At 39.7% G+C, this 24,917-nt stretch overlaps 1 protein-coding gene across 2 annotated transcripts in view; it reads right to left on the bottom strand.

Annotated features, from left to right (window-relative positions):
• The window catches only part of Galnt13 (polypeptide N-acetylgalactosaminyltransferase 13), a 571,919-nt gene extending 550,675 nt beyond the window's left edge, over positions 1–21,244 (bottom strand). For both annotated transcript variants that reach the window (XM_021192182.2, XM_029536704.1), the window contains exon 1: positions 20,907–21,244. The gene's annotated coding sequence lies outside the window, so the exon portion shown is untranslated. The remainder of the gene's footprint in view (positions 1–20,906) is intronic.
• Between the last annotated feature and the right edge of the window lie 3,673 nt (positions 21,245–24,917).

The raw sequence follows: 24,917 nt of genomic DNA, 5'->3' as shown, positions 1-24,917 counted from the left end.
GTCAACTTGACCCACAAACACATCACTAGTAAGCCTCAACCTTAGTTGAGTAAACCCTTAGTTTCTCATTCATCCCCAAGTTCTAAACAACTTTAAAAGTCCCACAGTCTTTACATATTAAAAGTTCATTCCTTTTAAAATATCCAGTATCTTTTAAAATTCAAAATACTTTAAAATTCAAAGTCTTTTAACTGTAGGCTTCACTACAAAACTTCCTTCAAGAGAGAAAAACATCAGGGCACAGTCACAATCATAAGCAAAAACCAAACTTCAACTGTCCAATGTCTGGGATCCAACCTTGAAAAGTTCGTTACTGTGATTGTGTTTTGCTTCTCTTTGCCTAATTTTTCTTCATGCTCTCTTTATGTTGCTACTCCAAAATGTGCACCTATGTGGACCCGAGGCAACAAGGGTCTAAGTTTCCTGGTGATGTTTCAAGGCCATCTTACAATATGAAGAATAAATAACAAGAATTTGTTTTTTTCTCAGTATAATAATAGAGTATTAATTACTTTAGGCCCTCTAATCATAGATAAAACATAATTTCTAGGTAATGTATGCATATCAAACTTTTCATTGGGCAGTAGTGGTGCATGCCTTTAATCCCAGGACTTGAGAGGCAGAGGCAGACAGATCTCTGAGTTTGAGGCCAGCCTGGTCTACAGAGGGAATTCCAAGGCAGTAAGGGCTACACAGAGAAACTCTGCCTTGAAAGAAAAAAAAATCGTGTAAAAGTAAAAAATGAAAAATAACAACATTTGTCATGGATTAAATGATGATTGTGCTTTACCTATCAAATCACATGTAAAATAATAACACAACAGAAAAAAATGACATTTAAGAAATTAGGATATATATTTAAAATCCAAAACTGATAAATGTACACAAAGTGAAATGGTAATAGTTTCATTATATTAGTTTATGAAAGATTAATCTTAATACCAAGTTATAAAGCTAAATTAAGAGAAATGCAAACATCATTGCTATAAATCAAAACTGAACTTTCAGGGATTGTTTAGATAATAACTCATTTAAAAAAAAAAAAACACTAAAGATCATTCTGAACATCTTTAAACCTAAATTTAGAACAGTGGCCTTTTGAACCGCACAGCCCAATTAGAAGTGTAGTGTGAATATGACCTGGAACAAAATGTCTTTTAGCCTCCTCCTGGACCCATGGTTGTAATAACTCTGAGGTAATTGTCTTTGCAAGCTACTACAGTAATTTTTATTTTCTCATCATAATCTAGAAAAAGAGACAGACAATATTAGAAGCCTCATTTGATAGCGCTTTATCCTCCTTAATCAATAGTAATTTTTCAAGGCACTTATTGAATTACTTACATTATGTCTTTTGTGGGGCCTAGGGGATAATCTAGAATAGACTGTCATTGTGAAAGAGCCCATGATCTTTGAGGGGAGAGAGTAGAGACAAAAACCATAATAACATGTGTAATAGCAGCATCAATGGCAACAAAGTATCATGAAAAGACAGAAAATGGAATCACTCTTTTGGGGAGAAATTACTGTATAAGGAATTATCTACCACAAGTGACATTTTAAATGAATTTGGATAAGGAAATGAGACATGTACAGTCATTATATATCTACTTCATACAGAAAAATTCAGCAACTCTTAAGAAATGGGCTCAGAGGTAGTCAAACCAAAATGTCACTGAGGATAGACTCCTACAGAGGGCTGTGAATGATACGCTGCAGATGTTGAAGGCTGACCTTTAGAGCTTTTTAAGATTAACCAGCTAGTTGTCTGTCTTACTTGGGGTTACCATTGATGAAGGACCATGACTGTGGTGGTTTGAAGAGCTTTGGCCCCCAGAGACTTATGTGTTTGAATGCTTACCCCACAGGGAATGGCAGTATTCCAGTATTCCAGAGGTATGGCCTGTAGGTATGGAGTTGTTTGAGGGAATGTGTCACTGTGGAGGTGGGGGAGCTTTGAAGTATCCTATGCGTTATCTCTACCCAGTGTGAAATTCTAGTCCCCTCTTGGCTGCCTCTGATCAAGATGCAGAACTCTCAGGTGTGTCTCCAACACCATGTCTGCTTGCTGGCTGCCATGCTTCCTGCCATGATGATAATGAACTGAACCTCTGAAATTGGAAACCAGGCCCAGTTAAATGTTTTCTTGAGTTATCTTGGCCACGGTGTCTCTTCCGAGCAAGAAAACTGTGAATAAGACAATACCAAAAGCAAATTGGAAAGGAAATGGTTTATCTACCTTACTTATCCTGAATCATGGTCCACAATAGGAAACAAAGGCAAGAGCATAGACCAGGCAGAAAACCGGAGGCAGAAGTTAATGTATAGACTATGGAGAAGCACTCTTTACTTGCTTGTACCTTGGGGCGCGCTCATCTTGCTTTCTTATAGAACCCAGGAACACCAACCTACAATGGGCTGGGCCATTCCACATCAATCACTGGTTAAGGAAATACCACACAAGTTTGCCAACAACCTGATCTTAAGGGGGCATTCTTTCAATTGAGATTCCCACCTCTCAAGTGACTCTACCTCGTGTACAATTGACATAAAGTGTAGCCAACACAGATTCTCATAATCAGAATTCTGTTATGAGATGTTCCTTCACTGTCAACATGGACTATGCAAAAGACTATGTAATATGCTATGTGATACTTTTATTTTAGAGTAGCATACTACAGTGACTGGGTTGAGATTTAACACTTCCTTGTCTGAGGGCTGGTAAGCTGATAAGATTCTCCCTTAAAGATCTCTTTCTACCATTCCTTCACCTGGAGATCTTGGGAGAGCTGACTCTGGAAGGCATGAACACAGAAGAGCAGGTTGTACCACTCTGCAGTGGAGATGGACCCACCTCCCACCCTTCTCTGGACAATGTGGGAAAGCTGGGGTGGGTTGAGAGAATTGGCCTTGCCTCTTGACTGTTACAGCACTGGCAAATTGCCTTGGCAGCACAGTAGAACTGGCCCTGGGGGGGTGCAGGTATGGGAGATGTGGCTCCAAGGGTTTGAGAGCACCAGAGTGGCCCTATCCCTCTTTTTGGAAAAGCAGGACAGCCACAGGCTAACCAACTCATTTACCATCCAGGCTCAGATGCAGGATTTTTGAGTTGATTTACCCCAATATTTACTCCTTCTATGAACCTCTACAGTGCATGAAGAAGCAAAGCTGCAGAATCTCCATGACATAGGAAAACGCCCAGATATCCAAAAGAACTCCAGGGGATTCAGTATTGATGGGGTAGTGGAAGCCAGAGGCCTCAGAAGCATCCTTGAAATGAGTATTTGCAAGAACAGCTGTTTGGACAAAAGGGTATACTGTGTCATACACCACAACACACTGAAGCTTCCAAGGCAAGATTTAATTTATTTTTTATTTTTATTTTTTGTTTTATTTTGTAGAGGAAGTTTCAAGGACATGGGGTAGATATGGAGGGATGGGAAGATGACTTTGATTGGAGTGCATGATGTGACATTCACAAAGAATCACTAAAATAATATTTAAAGATCTCTCTCTAACTTTGGCTTGGGTTAACACTGTCAAGACACTACTATTTAAAACAGACACTGAGTTTGACAAGAAATACATCAAGTATACAATCTCTGACTAATTGGCAGTGGAATTCAAAAGAAAACCAATTGCATGGGAAACATTCAAACAGCCCAGCTGAAAGGTAGTTCTGATGACCTTACTGGGAAGAACACACAAAAATACTTTTTGGTCTTCATCACTTACCAAAGTAGCTACTGCTACAGCGCTCAGAAGCCCAAAGGCCTAGTTCTGCATATGCAATCTAGTTAAATGTGCATGGTAAGAACTTAATTTTGTAGAACATTTTGCTAGATAAGCCACTAAAAGAAGCTGCTAACTTTGGATGCCATGGCCTATAAAGGTGAGACAAAGTAGATACGTATCTACAATCCAGGTTAAAATTGATTTATTAAATTACCACAGAACAGGAAAGTGACATTAAATGATTCCTGAGCATCAAAAAGCAAGACAACTCCTTGATTAGTCCCTTTTCAAGAGTAAGCAGATTTAAGGAGCCAGAAAACAAGTACCAGTGACCAGCTCTCCCTGGAGAATGGAAAACCCTTTTCTACCCAGGTTTAATAGCATCAGCAGACTGTGTGAGGTACAGTATGCTGCAGGAGTTCTGTGTTTAAAGGGAAGAGAAACAGGCCACAAAGTAATACCCAGCATCAATCCGGGTATAATGGCTGTTTTGATGCAGTAAGATTCCAATAAATGCACTTGGTATTACAGAAGGAGTCCCTGGCATATATGTGAACAAAAGCAAGAACATGTGAATTTCCTTGTAAGAAGACATTGTAAACCTGGGTTAGGAAAATAGCACAAGCCAGGCATAGTGGTATGCGCTTTAATCTCAGCACATGGGAGGCAAAAGTAGGCAGATCTCAGAGTCTGAAGCCCCCATGGTCTACAGAGTGAGTTCCAGGACAGCCAGTACTACACAGAAAAACAAACAAACAAACAAAAAACAAAAATAAAGCAACAACAGCAAAAAAAAAAAAAAACCTGCCTTCAAGAAAAAAAAAAAGAATAAAAGAAAAAGGGAAGAGAATATCACAGAAAGATTTTAAATTGAGACACAACATGAGTGAATTTTATCCCTGGTACCCAGTGCATGATGCATGCAGAAAAAAATGTAGCACTCTGAATGGCATGCTTGGTAGCAATCAGCCAAGCATTTCATTTGATCAGTACTCTGGCTACTACAGACTCTGCCTGCCCTTGAAGCCTCTGCACAGCAGGAAATGAGCTGAGGAGACACGCACTTGCGGATGCTACTGCACAGTACAGAAATATTAAGGAAGACACAACGAAAAACTAAACCTTTAAAAAAAAACAATATACCACTACATATATGTAAATTAAAAGTTAGCAGGTTCTTTGTTCAAGCAACAGATAATCTTTAATCTTGTCTGTGGTAAAACAGCCCTTTCTTGGCAGAATGGGTGGGCCTGTCAAGAGAGTAGCTCTGTGCTACAGATGCTGTTCATCACGGGGCATGAAGATGAGCCTCAGAAGCAGGGAAAAAAAAAAAAGAAATCACCATTACAGTAAGAGGAGACTTTCGGAAGCCAAGAAGTGCAGACGTGGAAGGAATATGGGGATTTTTGTTTACTGGATCTGCCTGCTCCCCCTGTCCAGTGCATGGACTGCAAATGTACTCAGTCATTGCAGGAGCAGGAAAACCCCTTGGTAAGTATCTACTGATGAGATCTGGAGAGCACCTGATCTTACATTTGCGTAATTCCTAACCTAAGTAGATCCCCAAACCTCTTGCTAGATTTATTACCGCAATGGGTATATAACTGACTCCTTAAGCAGAAACCATTTCACGCACCACTGAAGTGCAACCTATTATTTATCAAAATGTGGCAACATTTTATTGGTTCATAATTTTATACCCCGGCTCATTGTGAAATGAAGCCCTTTAACAAATAAAAGTTCATGGGCACTTAGACAATTGTAATAAAATGACAAGTATGTATGATATGATTAAAATCATGAAATAAAACACTTTATATCAAGTAATAGATATATGTGATTTGAAAACAAAAACATAGAATAACTCACAACAGTGAAAATATTATTACTAAGTGTAAGATTTAAAGTGTATCACTATGAGGCAAGGGCCAAAGGTTATGTGAAATTTTGAGGTTGATTAAAGATCTGAATTATATAGTAAAACTTGATCTCAATACAAGTTTAGTTGGTTAAGGGTACAGCTCAATACTGGAGTACATACACAGCACTTATAAAGCCTTCAGTTTGAATGAAGCCCCACAGAAGGGTTACTTAAACTATATTCTTACATAGTGACTTTTAAGAAGAGACAACTGGGTGTGATGGCATTCATCATTAATCCCAGCAATCTCAGGGAGGGGAGGCAGAGGCAGGAAAATCTCTGAACTGAAAGTCAAGAATATATCTAAATTGCCATAAGTAAGATCAGTACTTTATGTTTGGCTTGAGTGACTCCTAAACACAAAACCATGGATGTCCATGTTTAAAAATAGCCACGGTGCCTGGGATATTGGCACAAACCTTTAATTCTAGCACTCAGGGGGCCAGCAACAATCTGAATGCTAGAGCAGTGTAGTCTACACCGAGAGTTATAAAGATACCAGAATGGGATCCTGTCTCAAAAAGAAAAAGGCAGTGAGGGCGTGAGGAAGAGACAAAGAAGGGAAGGAGAGAGAGGAGGGATGAAAGTAAGAAGAAAAGGGAGAAAAGAAAGAAGGGAACCTGGAAAGGGAACGGAGGAAGGGGAAAGTGGAATAAGAGAGAAGGAAATGGAAAAAGAAAAAATAGTGATAACTATGTAAAGAAACATATGATCATGAATCAGGAGAGAGTGAGACAGAGACAAAGAAAGGAGAGAGAAGGAGAGACAAAGAGAACAGTGGAGAACCTACTAGTATTACTAACTTCCAAAGATCTTTTCTGATTTTATTAGATTTCAAAGCACTGAATGCTAAATAAAACAAAACAATTCAAGAATAAACATAAATGTCAACAGTTGACTCTCAGAGGGCTTTCACAATGTGAAATTATTACAGGAGGTGTAATATTTTGGCAGACACGTACAGCCACACAAGATGAATCAATTGTCTGTCTGGGGACTAATGTAACATTGGCTGAAAATAGTTAACCTCACACAAAGTGTCCAGACAATACAGGAGTTATATTTGATTTCAAATATTTATTAAGTAGAAATTCTTCACAAAGTTATTGAAGCTTACAATGGAACTTCTTCTTAGTAGGTTTTAAAATACAGAAAGGCAACACTGAAATTCAGAATAAGAGGCAGGCAGAGCAGAGGAAACAGAGCCCAGGGGCTTAATATTATTTTCAGCAACTCTAGAAAAAATATTTCATCCCTAATGAGAAAAATATAAATGGTCACTTGAATAATGTCATTAATTAGAATATGAAGATTTCACAACACTGATGTTGTGGTTTGAATAAGCTTGGTTGAGGGAGTGGCACTATTTGGAGGTGTGGCTTTAAGACACCCTCCGAGCAGCCTGGAAGCCAGTCTTCTGTCTGCATCTTGATGAAGATGTAGAACTCTCAGCTCCTCCAGGTCCACATGAACCTGGACACTGCCATACTCTCGTCTTGGCAGTAACGGACTGACTTCTCTGAACCTGCAAGCCAACCCCAATTTAAAAGAGCATAATACAATGTATTTCTCTGCTGGCTTGGTTTACAAAATTTCTTCATTAAGTGTTTTTGGAGTTGAGAAAGTTGTAGGTTATATTAAAAAATTAGTTCTGCTACATTTCAACATTCTGGAAATAATTTAGAAATAAATCAAAACCAGCATGAAACATCATTAGAGTCCCACCAGCAGTTTATTAATTTACGTATAATTATCATTTGCACAAATTATTATGAAGGAAATGACAAACTATCTTTGCTCAAGACAACATATTTTCTTCCTATGACAAGAAAAGAGAATTAGAATTCAAATATTTCTAAATGACAAATGAATCTCGATTTGTTATTTCAAATTACACTTTATTTTATATTAAGGGAACAAAGTCCACAATTAAAAGTCTACAAATATATTCCAAAACAAGCTTACATCACACACCAGAAATGAAGCCCGTGTCTCTGAAGAACGAAAACACCTGCTTCATCATCTTTTTCCACAGGGGAAGGCTGAGATGACTGTAAGTCTTGAATTTTCACTAATTTTTCATGGGCAAATATACTAAAAATTTTGTCTTCAACTTTCTTTTCTTTTCTTTTCTTCTTTACTCTTTTCTTTTTTTGGAAGCAGGTTCTTTTTTTATTAATCAATTAATTTTTTATACACCACATCCCATACCTCCTCCCCACCCACCTGTCTCCAAGGGGATGCCCCCACCCCCCACCCCGCCTGACCTCTAAACTCCCTGGGGCCTCCAGTCTGTTGAGGTTTAGGTGCATCAACTCTGAATGAACCCAGACCAGGCAGTCCTCTGCTGAATGTGTGTTGGGGGCCTCATATCAGCTGGTATATGCTGCCTGGTTGGTGGTCCAGTGTTTGGGAGATCTCAGGGGTCCAGATTAATTGAGACTGCTGGTCCTCCTAACATAATCTCCCCTCTCCTCAGCTTCTTTCAGCCTTCCCTAATTCAACAACAGTGGTCAGTTGCTTCTGTCCATTGGATGAGTGCAAATATCTACATCTGATTCTTTCAGCTGCTTCTTGGGTCTTCTGGAGAAATATCACCCACACTAGAAAACAACACAGTCAAAGCTGAACAGAAAATGAAGAGATTGGGTTACCTCACTAAGGATGATATCCTCCAGATACATCCATTTGCCCAAGAATTTCATAAATTGATTGTTTTTAACTTGATATGCACTCACTGATAAATGGATATTAGCCCAGAAACTTAGAATACCCAAGATACAATTTGCAAAACAGAAGAAAATCAAGAAGGAAGACCAACGTGTGGATACTTCATTCCTCCTTAGAACAGGGAACAAAATACCCATGGAAGGAGTTACAGAGACAAAGTTTTAAGCTAAGTCGAAAGGATGTACCATCCAGAGACTATCCCACCCAGGGATCCATCCCATAATCAGCCACCAAACCCAGACACTATTGTATATGCCAGCAAGATTTTGCTGAAAGGACCCTGATATAGCTTTCTCTTGTGAGGCTATGCTAGTGCCTGGCAAATACAGAAGTAGATGCTCACAGTCATCTATTAGATGGAACACAGGGCCCCCAGTGGAGGAGCTAGAGAAAGTACCCAAGGAGCTGAAGGGGTCTACAACCCTATAGTTGGAACAACAATATGAACTAACCAGTACCCCCAGAGCTCATGTCTCTAGCTTCATATGTAGCAGAAGATGGCNTAGTCAGCCATCATTGGGAAGAGAGGCCCCTTGGTCTTCCAAACTTTATATGCCCCATGCAGGGGAACACCAGGGCCAAGAAGTGGGAGTGGGTGGGTAAGGGAGCAGGGCAGGGGGAGGGTATAGGGAACATTCGGGACAGCATTTGAAATGTAAATAAAGAAAATATCTAATTTTAAAAAATCATTTAAAACCAAAACAAAAAAAAAGAAAGAAAAAAGAAAATGAAGAGATATTGATGGCTCCACAATTTTAACCAAGAACTCCTTTAAAAAACAAAACCAAAAAAACTTAGCAGTGACTTTGGAAGTTCCCAAATAGTATGAAGATGCTTAGGACTTTCAAGGTAGATGCTCTTTTTGTCCTGAAGGGCATTCCAGCATCATACATACGTGTGCTGAATAAAATATTTGAGCAGTCACAGGAAAATGAATGCACGTTTGACTTCATTTTTTTTTTCTCTTCTCAATAAATTTCTAAATACTTCACTGATGCAGCTTTACTCTTTCTGTTTCACTTGGCTCCACTCCTGTTCTTAATTCCGACTCATTTATTGCCACCCAGAACTCAAGTTTGCAGCAGCTTCAGATAATGAGTCTTTCAAGTTTAAGAAATTTAGATTAGAAATTGATAAAGCAGTTCAGATTTACTGGGCATCAGTCACACTAAATGACAGGGGACGACCTGTGGAAGAGGAGAGTCTGTAATAACAGCACACTTACTGAGCAGTCACTATGGACAAAACACAGCAAACCGTGTGTGACACACACTGCCGCCTCAACCCTCTTGCGATTGGAATTACTAAGATGAACATAAACATCTCACAGTGCTGAGAGAACTAAGGTAATGGTAGATAAAGCACTCAAAGAAACCCTGGCGCCCAGTCTATATTTTATCTAGACTACATAACTGTCCCTTGTCATCGGATTGTCAGAATTTTTCATCTGTTTGTGAGATTCCAGATGCTACTGTCTTGAACTCAAGTCCTTGCCTCTAATTGTGTGTTACAGTTGCTCATAGCTTGACTTGCAGATTTTTCTTTTCGTAAAACCAATTAATCATTACGCTGAAAGGTGCTATTGAATTGCTAGGAATTTCACCATTAAAAGTAAACTCAATGCATCCCTGATTCGTCAAACCACATGACAGAGTACGACCAGGATCCGTTACCCTCCTCCAAGTCAATACCTTCAAATCTGACATGACGGAAATCAACAGGTTATAATCATCCCTATATACAGAAGCCAGGTTTTCAATGTGTCTCATGGTTCATTCGTTTTTATTCTTATCCTTTTGTACATCACAAAATGATTGAATTCAACATAGGGATCATAGTAAAGTTAACTTTTGTTCATGTATCTCCATATATTCCATTCAACATTTACTCAAAGTTAAAGAAAAAACAAAAACAAAACCAACCAATCAAACAAACAAACCAATTCATTCATTCTAATCATTCTTCCCCTTTCATTTTGATCTCACACTACAATGGGACCTGTATGCTTGTGTGTTCACTGAAGTGTTTATAGTTTTCAAATGCTAAAGCGTGGGCTAAAGAGATGGCTCAGCAGTTAAGAGCACACACTGCTCTTCCAGAGGTCCTGAGTTCAATTCCCAGCAGCCACATGGTGATTCACAACCATCTGTAATGGGATCCGATGCCCTCTTTCTGGTATGTCTGAAGAAAATGACAATTGTATTCATAGGACTAACTAGAGGATATTAAAATAACTGGTTTTGATCAGCAACAAAATCAAGGCTGTAGCCCAAATGGTAAGGACAGTGAAAATTCCAAGAGCAGCTGGCAAATTAACATGGTCACAGCTTTACATGTGTGCAATGCTGACAAGGCCATCCTCATCCAGCAACTTTACTGTGAGTATGTCAAGATAGCAGATAATCAGAGCAGCAGGAGTAATTAAGTAATTCAAGTGACCAGAAAATTTCTGCTGTACTGTCTGTAAACCACTTCAAAATGTTATTTGAAATTAGTGTTTAGCACTTTTAAAATGTTCAGAAAATAGAAGTGAAATGGACCTATTAAATAATGGTTTAGAAATGTTTTGCTTTATTTTTCATTAAAGATAATTAGTTTTAATTATATAAAAATAAAATCTTAAATGATGAAAAATTCTATCAAAACCCCCTATTTGATAAATAATTGCTACCAATTAAGAAAATAAAGATGCATGGGTATGACATAAAAGGCTACCTTAGTTAGATTTTTTTTTAAAAGTACCAAACCACTCTTAAGACAGTAATATTCACCTTCCTGGTATTAACCAGAAAGTACAATAATTGTACATTTGTCTCAGAATTCAACATACCTAGAAAAGTTGTAATTAATTTTATGCTCAGTGAAAATGGTAGATGCAACTTCATGAAATGTATACACGTTAGAATAATAGATGATAGTGGATATACTAACATATTAAAGATGAGGGCACTGGCATCCAAAGAAATCAGAAACTTGCTAGAACGTTCACTAGTTGTCTTTATCAAGACTTGAACCCAATGCTGTCTTTTAAGCCCAATGATATAGTAGAAAACCAACTGAGTATCAATAGATCCAGTGAAAGCAGTCACAAATCTTCATATAGTATATATTCCCTATCCAGGGCCCATCAGTATCTCTCTCTCTTTGTGGTGAAATCACTTTAAGTATTTATTAGCTCTACAATAAAAATTACAAATTTAGTTTACCTTCCTGAAGCTAAGTGAATCAAAAGAGAATCACTGGGATTTAAAGAAAACAGGAAGGTGCATGCCGAATTATACAAACATTTTCAAACAACAACAGCAACTTTGCCCCCCCTCGCCAAATTAAACAGTTCCAAAATATTTTCTGAATTATTTCAGTATGTTTCTCATTTTATCAATCTTCTCTCCAATAGTCTTCATTGATTGTCTTCAAAGTTTTATGGATTACATCATAGTTGTTATTTCTTTTAGTAACTACAGGCACTAGCAGTCTATAATGACACGATGAAAATGTTCATTTTCTCCAACCTTTGATGTTATTAATTTTTGTGATAGACTGAAAGTATCTTGGTTCATAAATTTGAGAAAGTAAATTCTTCATACCTGATGTTTACATGTGTTTTCATATCTGAATTTTAATTAAGATGTAATCTGAGATGATTCACTACATTTTAACTTTTGCATCTTTTGTTGATTTTGTTATTGAGATAATGTCTGTATTTGTAATTATAAGTTGTTCTAAGAAAGTTAACGATGATCAAATTTCAGGTGTCATTTCTGTATCACTCCCTTGTTTTGTATAAGAATGTAAGTTTTCTGGAATTGCTTTAAACATCTAAATTTTAATTACTTAGTTTCAGCATCTTACAAGGTCACTTTGCAGTCCATGAGATTCTATGAGTTTATGTTTAGAGATGGAAGAGCAGGTGAGACAGGGAGGAAAAACTGGTTATAGCTGCATTTGTACATTTAATATGGTCAGAGTGTCTGGTTTCAAAACAGTTTTCTTTTGACTTGGCCTTCCTTTTTAAAGTTTTCATATTGTAGACGTCTCTGAATATATTTTAAACTACTTCTAAAATGTTTGTTGATCATTGGTATCTATCGGGTTCAAGCCACTTAAAGTCCCAAGACTGAGAAGAACATTGGGTCTCGCCCATAACCACTACACTATCTGCAGTTGATACACACTGACCAAGGGAAAAGTCAGTTTTCTCAAGGAGAATGTCACGGTATATCAACTGCACTGATGCACAGACCCATGCCCAGGATCAGGTAACCTGAACAAAATGAACTCCATGGGGTTTTGCTTGTTTGTTGTTTTGTTTTGTGGACTATCTGTTGTTGTTGTTGTTGTTGTTGTTGTTGTTGTGGTTGTTGTTGTTGCTGTTGGGGTGGAGTTTTTGGCTCTTTGGTCCTTGGTTGTTTATTTGGATTTTCATTTCCCTGAAGTTCCTTTGTTGCTTTTGTTTTTTGAAGGAAAGAGAGAAGGAACATAAAGTTGGGTGAGAGGGAGGTGGGAAGGATCTTAGAGGAGTGGGGAGAGGGGAAAACATGATTAAAATACATTGTATGAAAATTTTTAATTTAAAAATAGATTATAAATAAAAGAATGAGGGAAAGCTCATGTGACTGTGCATGCCTGTCACTCTGGCATTTGAGAACCTGAAGAAAAAGGATGACTGTAAGTAGTCTGAGGCCAGCCTGGATGAAGTCCAAGACAATGTGGGTTACAGAATGAGACTCTGTCTCAAAAATAAAAATAAAAACACAATAAAGAAAAGTTCAAAGAAAATGCTAGTCACTTGGTACTTGAGTAAGTTTGACTAATAGAAGACTTCCCTTTAGGGTCATCTGGAACCTGATCATGGAGGGAGTTACAGGGTCAGAATCCTAGGGACTTACTTCTCTATATTCCTAAAATCCATCCCTCATTGCTCACTGTTTGTGATTCACGAGATTTCATTAGTTTATGATTAGGGGTAGATGATCTGGTGAGAAAGAGAGGAAAAACTGGTCATAGTTGCATTTATTCAGCTAATATAGTCCCAGCATATAATTTCTAGCCCGTTTTTCTTGGCTTTATTGAGCCTTGAGAGATCTTTGGCATAGTAGCTCACTCCAACTTCAAACCACTCCATGACAGTTCCCAGATCCCTCTGTTTTATTCATCCACCTTGTCATAGTTGCATCTGTCAGCTCATTAAAGCAACAACTAGGTGAATGAGCGTTCAAAGTTTCCTCTTAAAGTGAACACTCAGCTATCAAAAACTATATCCAGTAACCTAAAAAACAAAACAACAACAACAAACAATCCCTAAAATACCAAAATGAAGAAACCCCAAGAATAACCTACTACACTGCTATGTATCATTGCAGGCACAATGCAAATAATGTTGTTCAGAATAAATGCCCGCCTGCAATGATGTTAAGGTAAAGAAGTTGCAACTCCGACTTCTTGGATCTGAAATGTTTTATTCCCAGCCCTTTAGAGGAGGAGACAACAGATTAACATTCTCAAAAAGAGAGAAAGGAAGGAAGGAAGGAAGGAAGGAAGGAAGGAAGGAAGGAAGGAAGGAAGGAAGGAAGAGAAGAAAGAGAGAAGAATGAATGAAAGAACATCAAAGTTCCAAATTATTTAATGAGATAGTTGCAAGTCCCTTACATATGGGGAGGTTATTTTTCTTAACAGAAGGAGTGGAAGTGCGGCATACATGTTGTTATACTTCAATTACAATCTTATATGGATAATAAGAATGTGTGTATTGTACGAGCAAAATGGGCCCATTGTGGCCGGCAACAGCAAATGAAGTGTCTCATAACTAGCAATTCAGTGTGTTAATTCAGCTGCACCATCCAATTACCTACAATTCATCTCAACGTAGGCACAACAAGAAGAGTGTTTTTAAAATGTATGGCAAAAAATGTCTGTTCTAGGACTTCCAGTAGAGAACTAGTATCTACTCTCTTAAGTAGATAGGACTGCAGAACATAAATAATTAAAAGTGTACATCACAATCTATCAATATCATAAGAAAATTCTGACAAGAAGTCAATAATCTACACTTGGTAATGAAACATACATTGTTCATTTTAAAAGGAATATCTGACCAAGGAATGAGAGAACCAGCCTTGTGTCGGTTAGAATTGGCATATCCTCAAATAACAGCATTTCTCTTGAGCCACGAGCCAGCCAAATGCCAAGTGACCACAGGGCCCAAGCACAGAATTCTAAAAGTAGAAAAAGGTAATGAGATGTGAATTTAGCATCCCCAGCCTCCTGTTAAATGACCCAGATGCAAGAGCTCTCAAGTCTGTTTCGTACCTACACAGACCAGATGATTAAACGAACAGAAACTGATTTTTATTTACTTGATTTGTAACATGCTGAAGATTGCCAGTTTATAATTCTGCCATCTACATGAAGAGTTACAATGCAGAGAAGAAAGATAATTTAAAAGTAGGGAGAGCCATGAAGAAGGAAGGAACGAAAAGCAAAAGCTCTGGGGAGAAAAGAAAAATAAGACTGAGAAATAATAAGCACAACTGTTGACTTTAAAAGAAAACCAGAGGCGAGCTTATATTATTTTGAGTAAACCAGATCTGTGGTCAGTGGCTACATTCTCATTTAAAAATGAAGTGCCAAGAAGTCAAAGAAATAAAAGCCATAAGATTCATTAAAAGTAAGGAATTTTTTTCTTTATATAGATAGTATAAGTAATTATAAATTAGTGTTGATATTCAATCAGAATAGAATATTGAATAACAACACTTTAGGAAATCCAACATGGTTTTCAAAACCTTTTAAATTAACATAAAAATATTGTAATGTAATTTTAAAAATTTGTTAGAAGTACTTCAGGAAAATAAGCTACATATTAGTTGCTTCCATTAAATACAAACTTCTTACTAATGGGCATTCTTTACCCTTAACATGTCAAAATGAAGAAAACTGATGCCTAAGTTGGAGTCACAGTCCTTATATAGAAGACAGAGGGAAAAGGGTTGGCAACATGCTCTTTTGGGTCATCATCTTGGTGACATTGACTTATAGTTAACTACAGCAAAGGAACTTCTCATTTCCATCCTCCAACCATCTCTGCAGTCAGGGGTGTGGGAACCTGAAGCCAAGCCAACGGCTAGCATCCTCCCTAGGTCCACATTTTATTACACACGATCACAACCAAAAAGTAAACGGAAGATGCTAGAGGTGCCATGCCTCACTGAATCACAGTTATGGCAACCGAGCTGCTCCTCAGTATGTGGGTGCCTGGGGAGGCAGGATACAGGTAAGGCTGTGGTCCAGACTGAGAAAGCTTTCCAAGAACAATGAGCATTGTGACCAATTTTCGTCTATTAACTAAAGCTGCTAAATTAGAAAAAAGTAAAGTGCAATAGGAAAAAAATGTAGATGGAGCTAAATTTATTCAACTTGAAGAACTATTCTCTAAAATTCAGTTCTTTCATCTCAGTCAGTGTTAAAATGTCCACCACTGTAAAATGATTATAATACTAAGCAGACATTTTAAATCATTCTTACCATGCAAAAGAAAAGATCACATGGAGTTGACACTATATTTTTCTTAATGAAAATACCAGTTTGAGACAGGAAATACAGGTGTCATGAAATTTCTAGTCAGTCCATTCTTATATGGCTGTTATATTGATGCAATATTCTAAAACCCCACATTCTGTATACAAACTATGTATGCAATAATTTTCTGTTATGACAGTTATAATTCAATTTACCACTTTTAATCCCCCCTTTGGTAAGATGGAATGGATGTATTTCATGTGGTTTTCATTTTCTTTCTTCCAGCTAAGGGTTCTGTTCTTGATAGTCATATAAATCTCATCCTCTTTATATGAAACTAATTATATAATAAGCCATTAAGAGGGAATTAAATCAGTCATTATGCTTCAGATCTACAAGAAGCTACATAATCATCCTCTTATGTTAAAAACCCATTTTATTAATAGAAAAAGAGAGATGTATTGCTTATAAAAATCAAAGCAATTAATATAAGGCAAGAGCCTAAGTTGACATTTACAATTGTCTGTGATATCATCTAGATGTTTTTGATTTGCAAGATTGGATTTAAATTCTGTTTACTGTGTCTGCTCACCTCTTGTATTATATTCAGAACATGCTGATGAACAGGTTAATCACACTTTTCCTTGAATGTTCTACATGAGTGTAAATAAGATTTAGTGACAACGCATTGCAGTTTAACTGAAACACTCCCAGTTAATTTTCTAGCATGTTAAAATCCTGATAGAAGCTGGGTGTGGTGGCGCACGCCTTTAATCACAGCACTTGGGAGGCAGAGGAAGGCGGATTTCTGAGTTCAAGGCCAGCCTGGTCTACAAAGTGAGTTCCAGGACAGCCGGGGCTATACAGAGAAACCCTGTCTCGGGAAAAAAAAAAAAAAAAAATCCTGATAGCATATACCTTGGACAGCTCCCACCCATTTACTCAATCACTTCTTTAAAAAATAAAGAAGGTCTGAAAGCCTAGAGATGGTTCAGAGGTTAGGAGCACTTACTGATCTTGCAGGAGACTCAAGTTCAGTTCCCAGCATCCAAGCCAGGCTCCTCTCAACCACATGTAACCATAGCTCTAGCAGATCTGTTGCGAATGTGTGTCCAGCTACTACTAAATTAATATAAATACACATTTCCCAAGATGATTTGAATTCAATTTCACAACAGAAAACTAGACTCTTTAGAAACCTGAATGGCAAGATTTTAATCAAACACTGTACCTTAAGATAAGAACTATAAATAGAAATCTAATTTATCAAAACCAGTTTATCAAGTCATACAATGGCATAAATGTAACTATATTTTACAGTCTCAAACATATACTTGGTGTTGTGGAGGTGATATGTATGTGATTCTGATTAGGCAAAATGTGCTGCTTTTAAAAAGGCCATCAAAGACATTATCTAATCAACTCAGTACATATATTTATGAATTTCCTGTATCGTGGTGTTCTATAAAATGCAGCTGAAATTCCTTGATAAGTTGCCACACACATGCTCACTCATAATGAGTGATCCTGCCAGATCCCATTAGATTTAAGATATCTACATTTTCCCACTGATAGACACACAACCCCAAAAGGTAACGATACATTGAATGTCACAGTTAATATTGTGTTGCTATCACAGGTGTAACTTAGAGCAAGATACCTTCTGAGGCAAAGCATCAAAGGAGAGCTCTCTGGGAAATGTATATAACTGTCAACATAGTGACAATTTATTAAAAACAAGGTTGTCCCTTACTTTACATGCTGAGATTTCATTCTAGTACAGTTGGGCTCTCAATTTGTTTCTTTTAGTACTGTCTGTTTTTGCCCAATTTAAAGAAAAAGAAGAAGAAAAAAAAAAAAAACCCTAAAAGTATCAATGTTGCTTCTCACCTTTTTCCTACAATTCCCACAGCATAAGCTCACAGTACCAAATAAGTCACATCATAAAAGAATGCTGAATAGAAATGTTCCTGCTGCGACCATCACTTGTAAAAGCCAGCATGGCAAGATGAAATGCATTTCATTCTGATAACATTGCTTGACCTGACATGAATTCGCATTAAGTTTAACCGTTAAATGTGTAGATCAATAAGAAATTAGAAGGCTTCTCAACCAGTGTCAGAATTTCCATTTCATTATCCTTGTTATTTTTAGATACAAAATTAAGGTAAAAACGATAGTGTCAAGTAATTTACAAGTGATATTAGAAGACCCAATTGCTTTAACATGCTCCTGTACAAATCCATGATAAACTGTTGGAAGTGGTGACTAGCAAGGCATCAAAAGAAGATTGGAATAGCTCGCCATTCCAGTCCGCCTGGCAGATCCTCATATGTGTGTATTATCTCACTTCTCATAGGCACTTTGAAGACGTAAGGGATCTATAACTATTTAGGTTAAGTGATTCAGCATTCTGATTAATTTATAGCCCCCAAATATTTTTAAGCTGATACATCTGCTATTTACATAAAAATGAGTGTTCGTCTTTAAAGAACAAAATGAACATATTCACCCAAAGTGAAGTCACATCCTATTTGATTTTCAGATAGGAGGGTTGAATTTGACACACATCAGAGTCTCTAAGTTCTCAACAGTATCTGCCAAGTTAAATTGTTGGAGAGAGAGGTAAAAGTGCTCAGTGGGACTGTGAGAAAGAAGCAGAGAATTCTGCCCCCACATCCACCCTCCTAATCCTCAACTCTCCCTTACAGAAGACTAACAGAAACAGAAGCAGAGTGATAGAGGTAAATTTGATCCTAGGAAGAAAGTTCATTAGCATAGCTGGGCAGCTTAGAATCTTGACATGACCTGCACTCTAATCCTTTAACCAACAGGTTTTCATGAACTGCTTGCTTCCTCACACCTCCAGAGTCTGCATGTCAGAGAGCACAGGTTCCACTCATGACTTTCTGTTTCAGAAGGAATCTATACTGCCAACACCCTTTAGTCACTTCTTTTCTTTTCCGGTAAACCTGGTCTGCTACCAAGTGCCCTTTATTAGCAAGTACCTTACATCCTGAAATAGGATGGGCAACAAAGAAAATAATTTAAAGCATTTGTTTAATCATGCAAGAGCAGCCATCCAAATTCTCAGTGGAGTCCAAGGTAATCAAGGGAATAAAAAAGGAGTTGAGAAATCCTGGTTTGTGACAAACATGAAAAAAAAAAAAATGCACCTTTCTTCAACCTTCAAAACCTGCCTTAGGCAATGGACATTCTCCAGATCCATCTATCTCTGAAGTCAAAGGAGGAGGGTTTCCAATATTACGGATCTAATTCTGCAGCAGGGGAAGACTGCAGATCAAGAAAGAATGGATTAGGAATGCAGTTGCAAAAGTCAATGAGGAAAAGGAAAGAATGTGTTATGACAAAGGAAGAGAGACCCTTGGAGGAGAGAAGCCCAAAGTGAAGACCAGTAGTGTGAGCTTACTTTTAAAAATTCTCAGACCAGCAGGTTTCTTTAACACTAGAGGGCATGAACAACAACAACAAAAACATAAGCAGTGTATGCATGTGTGTGCGTGCGTGTGTGTGTGTGTATATGTGTGTGTGTGTGTGTGTGTGTGTGTGTGTGAGAGAGAGAGAGAGAGAGAGAGAGAGAGAGAGAGAGAGAGAGAGGCTGATTAATTTTGAGCAACAGATTTCGGCAAAAGCTGGGGACCCCCAAGGCCACCAAAAATGCCATAGGGGTGGTCAAGTACCCTTAATCCTGCAAATAAATCTGTAGGCTACTCTGGTGAGAGAGGCTGGTGTGTCTCCAGGGGGCTCTGCTCTCTTAAAAGCTGAGTGTGAAATGGTTGGGGCAGAGCTCCTTTCCCATTAGCAATGCATTTACCTCATGTGAGCATCCACCTTTTGACATTTGCCTTACCTTAATCCCTAAGATTCTATTTGCCCATCCATTGAATCGTCTCCCCTAGCTATCTGGAAAGCTGGACATGAAGACTCTCCACCTGGAAATTCAGCTAACCACAGTCCAAGGCACAGGACAGGTGAGGGCTCTCACTCTCTCACACTGCTTTTGCTGGTCAGACCAGAAGCCTCCGCGGACTGGGTTCCCACAGCGCGGTGCCCTTGGACCCTGGGTGGGAAGGCTGGAACGACACCCTCCATTCTGGCCCCTGAACCTCTCATTCAGCTCCAAGGCAGCCCAGATGCAGGAAAGCTGCTTCACTCCCGCCTGCCCAAAGGCGCAAAAGAAGGAGGTCTGTGCATCTGGGAGTTCCCAGAACAAGAGCATCTATGGATTAGCAAACTGAGAGCAGGGGAAGAGACAGGCGCCGAGGGGCTTAAACACAGAAAGAGGGAAACACTGCATGAAATATAAACGAAAGAAACAGTACATCCGCGACACCGTGACAGCTCAAGAAAGACCGGAGCAAACAGAATGAAAGAGAAACAGACGCAAGAATGGTGCATATGCCCGGGAACCAAGAGCCTGAAAGAAAATCAGACCTACAAACTGAGTCAGTGACAGAGGCGTACACGAGGAGAATGTGACACTGGGCGGCTGGGGGCACTGACAGAAAGAGCAAGCTGTCGAGGAAAATATCCAAGAACCAGAGCGTGTAGAGTGTCAAGAGTAGTAACACTGGCAGCATCGCACACGGGGGTGTCCGCAGCTGATAAAGTTGCCTAGGAAGGGACTCTAAGGCACTTAAGGCACCGGAGAGCGCCCCCAGGGCGTGGATGGGGACCAGCGCATCCCAGCTCAAAGGGTAGCGGGAAAAGCCTAGAGGAGGGCGGGCGGGCAGGCGGCTGCAGAAAGTTCTGCGCCTCTCCATCCTTCCGCCGAACCTGCATCCTCGGGCGGCCGTGCTCCCGGGTCCCCGGAGACAGACTCTCCAGATCCACCCGCTCCCGTGCCCCTACCCTGCTGGGCTTCTGCGCCCTGCCACTCACGGGCGGGACTTTGCAGTGCCCAGCCGGACTCTCCTGCGGTTCAAGAGGGGTCTGTCCCAAACCGTCACCAAGAAGAGGAGAGAGAGAGAATGACTGAGACCTGCTACGGTGGCTGTCGATCCCGCGGAGAGAGCTCGGCGGTCCGCGCACGGGATGCTGCCTGGATCCAGCCCGGCCAGTGGCCGGCTGCGCCGAGAGCCGCGCTCACCTGGAGCCGCCGCCGCGCACAACCCCGGCTCCCGCCCGCGCCTCTCTTCACACTTCTCGGCGAGCAGAGCGAGGCGGCCCCGGCCTCGGCCAGCCCCGGAGATGCTCCCTCATAGCGCGGCAGGCGGCCGCGAGGCTCCGAGAGCGCTGCCAGGAGGCGCCCAGGCCGAGGAGGCGCAGGAGACACGGAGCGGGGCTCCTAGCACATTGTCACCTCGGCAGAGCCGCCACCGCCTGGTCACTTGGCCCCCGCCCCCTCTGCCGGGCCCTCCCCCTCCCGCAGCCCCAGCCCGGAGGCCTGTCACTGGGCTAGGATCATTTACGTAACCAGCACCCCGGTCCTCCTCCCGCCCGGCTCCCGCTCCTCCCCGGGCTGGGGCGCTGCGCACCCGAGCGCGCTCCAGCTGCTCCCGGAGCCGCGGCTCCTGCGAGGCGCACAAGTCCCGCGATACTTGGCAGGCACGGCCCCCAAAAGCAACTGTGGGGTCGCCTCCTAGCCCGGAGAGTGTGTGGACATCGCCGCCAGCCCTGACCCCCACCCCCACTCCCCCGGCACAAAGCCCAGTTGAGATACCCAGTGCTCGTCCCTGCGCCAGCGAGCATTGGCGAAGAGAACCAAGGACCTGGGAACTGCCCTCGGGGAAAGTTCCAGAAACCGCACCCTGGCGGTCAGCTCTTTGGTAGAGAGATGCAGCCAGTAACTTGGGGCATAGGTTCTGAAGGAGAAGGGATAGACAGACTTTGGTCTCTTCTCCTTTAAGGTTTAGATTCCCTAACAGGACCCTGAGACTCAATGCCCCCCGCCCCGAGACCTGTAATTGAACGTTACCTCAGAGAGAGAGCGCTCTGGTGTAATCTTGGGGGCGGGGGTAAGGAAGAAAGTGGGGCTTTGAATCTTTCCGTCAGAAAGGTGTACATAGCCAAATTAATGTGTAAGTATAAGGTAATAGAAGATCTGCCGTTTTAAACCGTGTTAAAATATATGTAGCATTTTAGAAGAGTGTCTGGCACAAGGCACAGCTCCAATATTCAAGTAGTGGGATCTGGATGACTCCCTGGGAACATATCCCTCACTGCGGTGAGGGGGTAATTCAGGAAACCTGGGGTCCTTGAGGTCAAGAATCTGCTTAGTTGCTCACTCGCCCCTTTGGTCCTTAATTTTGTTCATTTTTTAATCTTATTTTTAAAAAGACGTGAAAAAGACAAGTTCTTACAGTACTCTTATGAGGCGTGACTTATTTGGCGCAATAGGGGAGAATATGACAGCTACTTCAAAGATATTAAGAGCTATATTGTGCAAACATATGACACTATTAATTATAATGTAATGTGTCAATGATGTTCTTGATTATACTCGGGAGTAGCAATTTCTAGAGATTTAGCTTTGCATCTTTTCATGAATTAATTATCAATCTAAATTAGTATAACCACATTAAATGTTCCTTCCACATTGTCATATCCTGCTACCATAAATATAGAACATAAACTTGCAGTTCCAGCTGTTAGAGAAGCTGAGGTAGTAGGATGACTCGATGACCAAGACGATATAACAATACCTGTATCAAAATAAAAATTAGCAATAATTATGAGCCATTTAACTGGGGTTAACATTTAATAAATGCGATAGGATACAAGGTCACACTGGTAGCACCAGGGAGTTTCAAGAATTTGTCTTTATTATTCTCACTTGTGACTTCCAATGCTGACATCAGGCCGTTTACCTCCGTGACACATCGAGAAATGCCATGGACCAACAAATAAAAGATTACTGTTCAAATGCGGGCACAATAACTTACTACTCATGTGTGTCCTTGAGAGACATATAGCCCCCACCTTTACATTTGTCATTGCTATAAAAAGAAGCAGTGCCGTTTCACAACCTCTGTAATAATACTTGACTTGGGCAAGATTCACAAATCTTGCTGGCAAAAGTCATGTATATAACTGGTATTTATGGAGTCCCGATGTGCCTTCCAGAAATTATTAGCTTTTGCTGCATAACACATCATCTGAAGTCTTAATGGCCTAAAACAATAAACATCTGCAATACCCCCAAGTTCTCAGGCTTGTCAAGGAAGGCTTCTTCCAGGCATGCCTCTGTTTGAGCAGCCTATGTCTCGATGGAAGAAACTGCAAAGCAATATTGCAAAGGATGAGGAGAAGCATTTAAGCCTATTTTTGTCACCTAACGCGGTTTCTTAATTAAGAGGGGATAAAAATTACTTGTAGTGCATGAATCTGAACATTACATTTCACCAAGTGATCAAAGTTAACATCGACAAGTGATAGGCAAAGGTCATAACTTGAGGCAGGAAACGGCCATATTAGCATAACTTATTGAATGTTCCAAGCCTGAAAGGCCTAGCTGAATGCACTCATGAGTAAGCAAAGACAAACTCAAAAGTTTTGAAAGTTGAGAACGTGATAAAAGCCACTTTAAAGTTAAAGAAAAAGTCAATACTAAAGAATAATAAAACAGAACACTGTTAAGTTCATTGAAAAGAGCTATTATAGCTGAATAATTGTCTGGGGAAAATATCTGTCTGGGACAAGTAGCAAATGATGAACAAATATCAGTCTCTGTCTTAAATGTTTTATTTATTATAATTTACAATTAATCATTATTAATTTTAAGATGGAATAGTTTACTATTTTATAGCTGAGAAATCACTTGCTTTTAAGAAATGAATAATAGGGGACTGGAGAGATGGCTCAGTGATTAAAAGAATGTACTGCTCTTCCAGAGCACCTGAGTTCAATTCCTAGCACTCACAACCATCTATAACTGCAGCTTGAGAGCATGTAAAGTCTCTGGCTTTCTATCCACCTCCAAACACACACACACAGAAACACCCTTACCCACAATTACAAGTAACTTTTAAAACTATTTTTAAATTAATTTATAATGAAATATTTGGAAGTAGAAAATGGCATTCATTTTATAATACTTTTGCAGATGATCCATAAATATCTATACGATGAATGATGACACAAACTGAGAACATGTCACTGTTGGTAAACCTGCATAAAGAATTCAAATGCTTTGTAGCGATTTGCAAAACTCCTTTAAGGTCAGTTAAATAAAAATAGAGGGCAAAACAGTTGCTTATCTCACAAGCAGATTGAACATCAAAGCTTAAATAATGCTGGAAAGTAGTAAAAGACTCACAGTGTGCTTTTTAAAACATAGAAACTTATTTTAAATGAAAGAGGAGCTATTACAGAAGTAAATAATGTGACTATTCAGTGTTATAAAATTAATTAACTATAAAGCATGATGACAGTGGTGCTTTGAATCAGTATGGCTCCCATAGACTTGTGTGCTTGAATATTTGGCCCATGGGGATTGGCACTATTAGGAGGTATGGCCTTGTTGGAGGAAGTGTGTCACTGTTGGGGGTGGGTTTTGAAGTTTCCTATGTTCAAGCTATACTCAGTGTGGTGCACATTCTCCTTCTGCTGACTTTGGATCAAAACGTAGAACTCTCAGCTCCTTCTCCAGCCACATGTCAGCCTGTGTGCTGCCATGCTTCCCAGCATGATGATAATGAACTAAACCTCCAAAATTGTAAACCAGCCCCAATTAAACGTTCTCCTTTATAAGAGTTGCTGTGGTCATGGTGTCTTTTCACAGCAATCAAACTCTAAGACAGTGACTAAGTTGGGAAATAGACCAAAGCCAATAATGTGGGTTTCACATCTATAGTAACACATTCTGGGACTATCCAACGCTTATTAAAATGGGAAGTAAAGGCTAAGTTAAGTGTTTTGTTGAAGTTAAGTTTCCAGATATTGGGACATAATTAGTGTACTGGCTAGCTTTGTGTCAACTTGACACAGCTGGAGTTATCACAGAGAAAGGAGCTTTAGTTGGGGAAATGCCTCCATGAGATCCAGCTGTAAG

This window comes from Mus pahari, chromosome 3, assembly GCF_900095145.1.
Source record: "Mus pahari chromosome 3, PAHARI_EIJ_v1.1, whole genome shotgun sequence".
Classification (NCBI taxonomy): Eukaryota; Metazoa; Chordata; class Mammalia; order Rodentia; family Muridae; genus Mus; species Mus pahari.
This window is presented reverse-complemented; position numbering and strand designations above follow the sequence as displayed.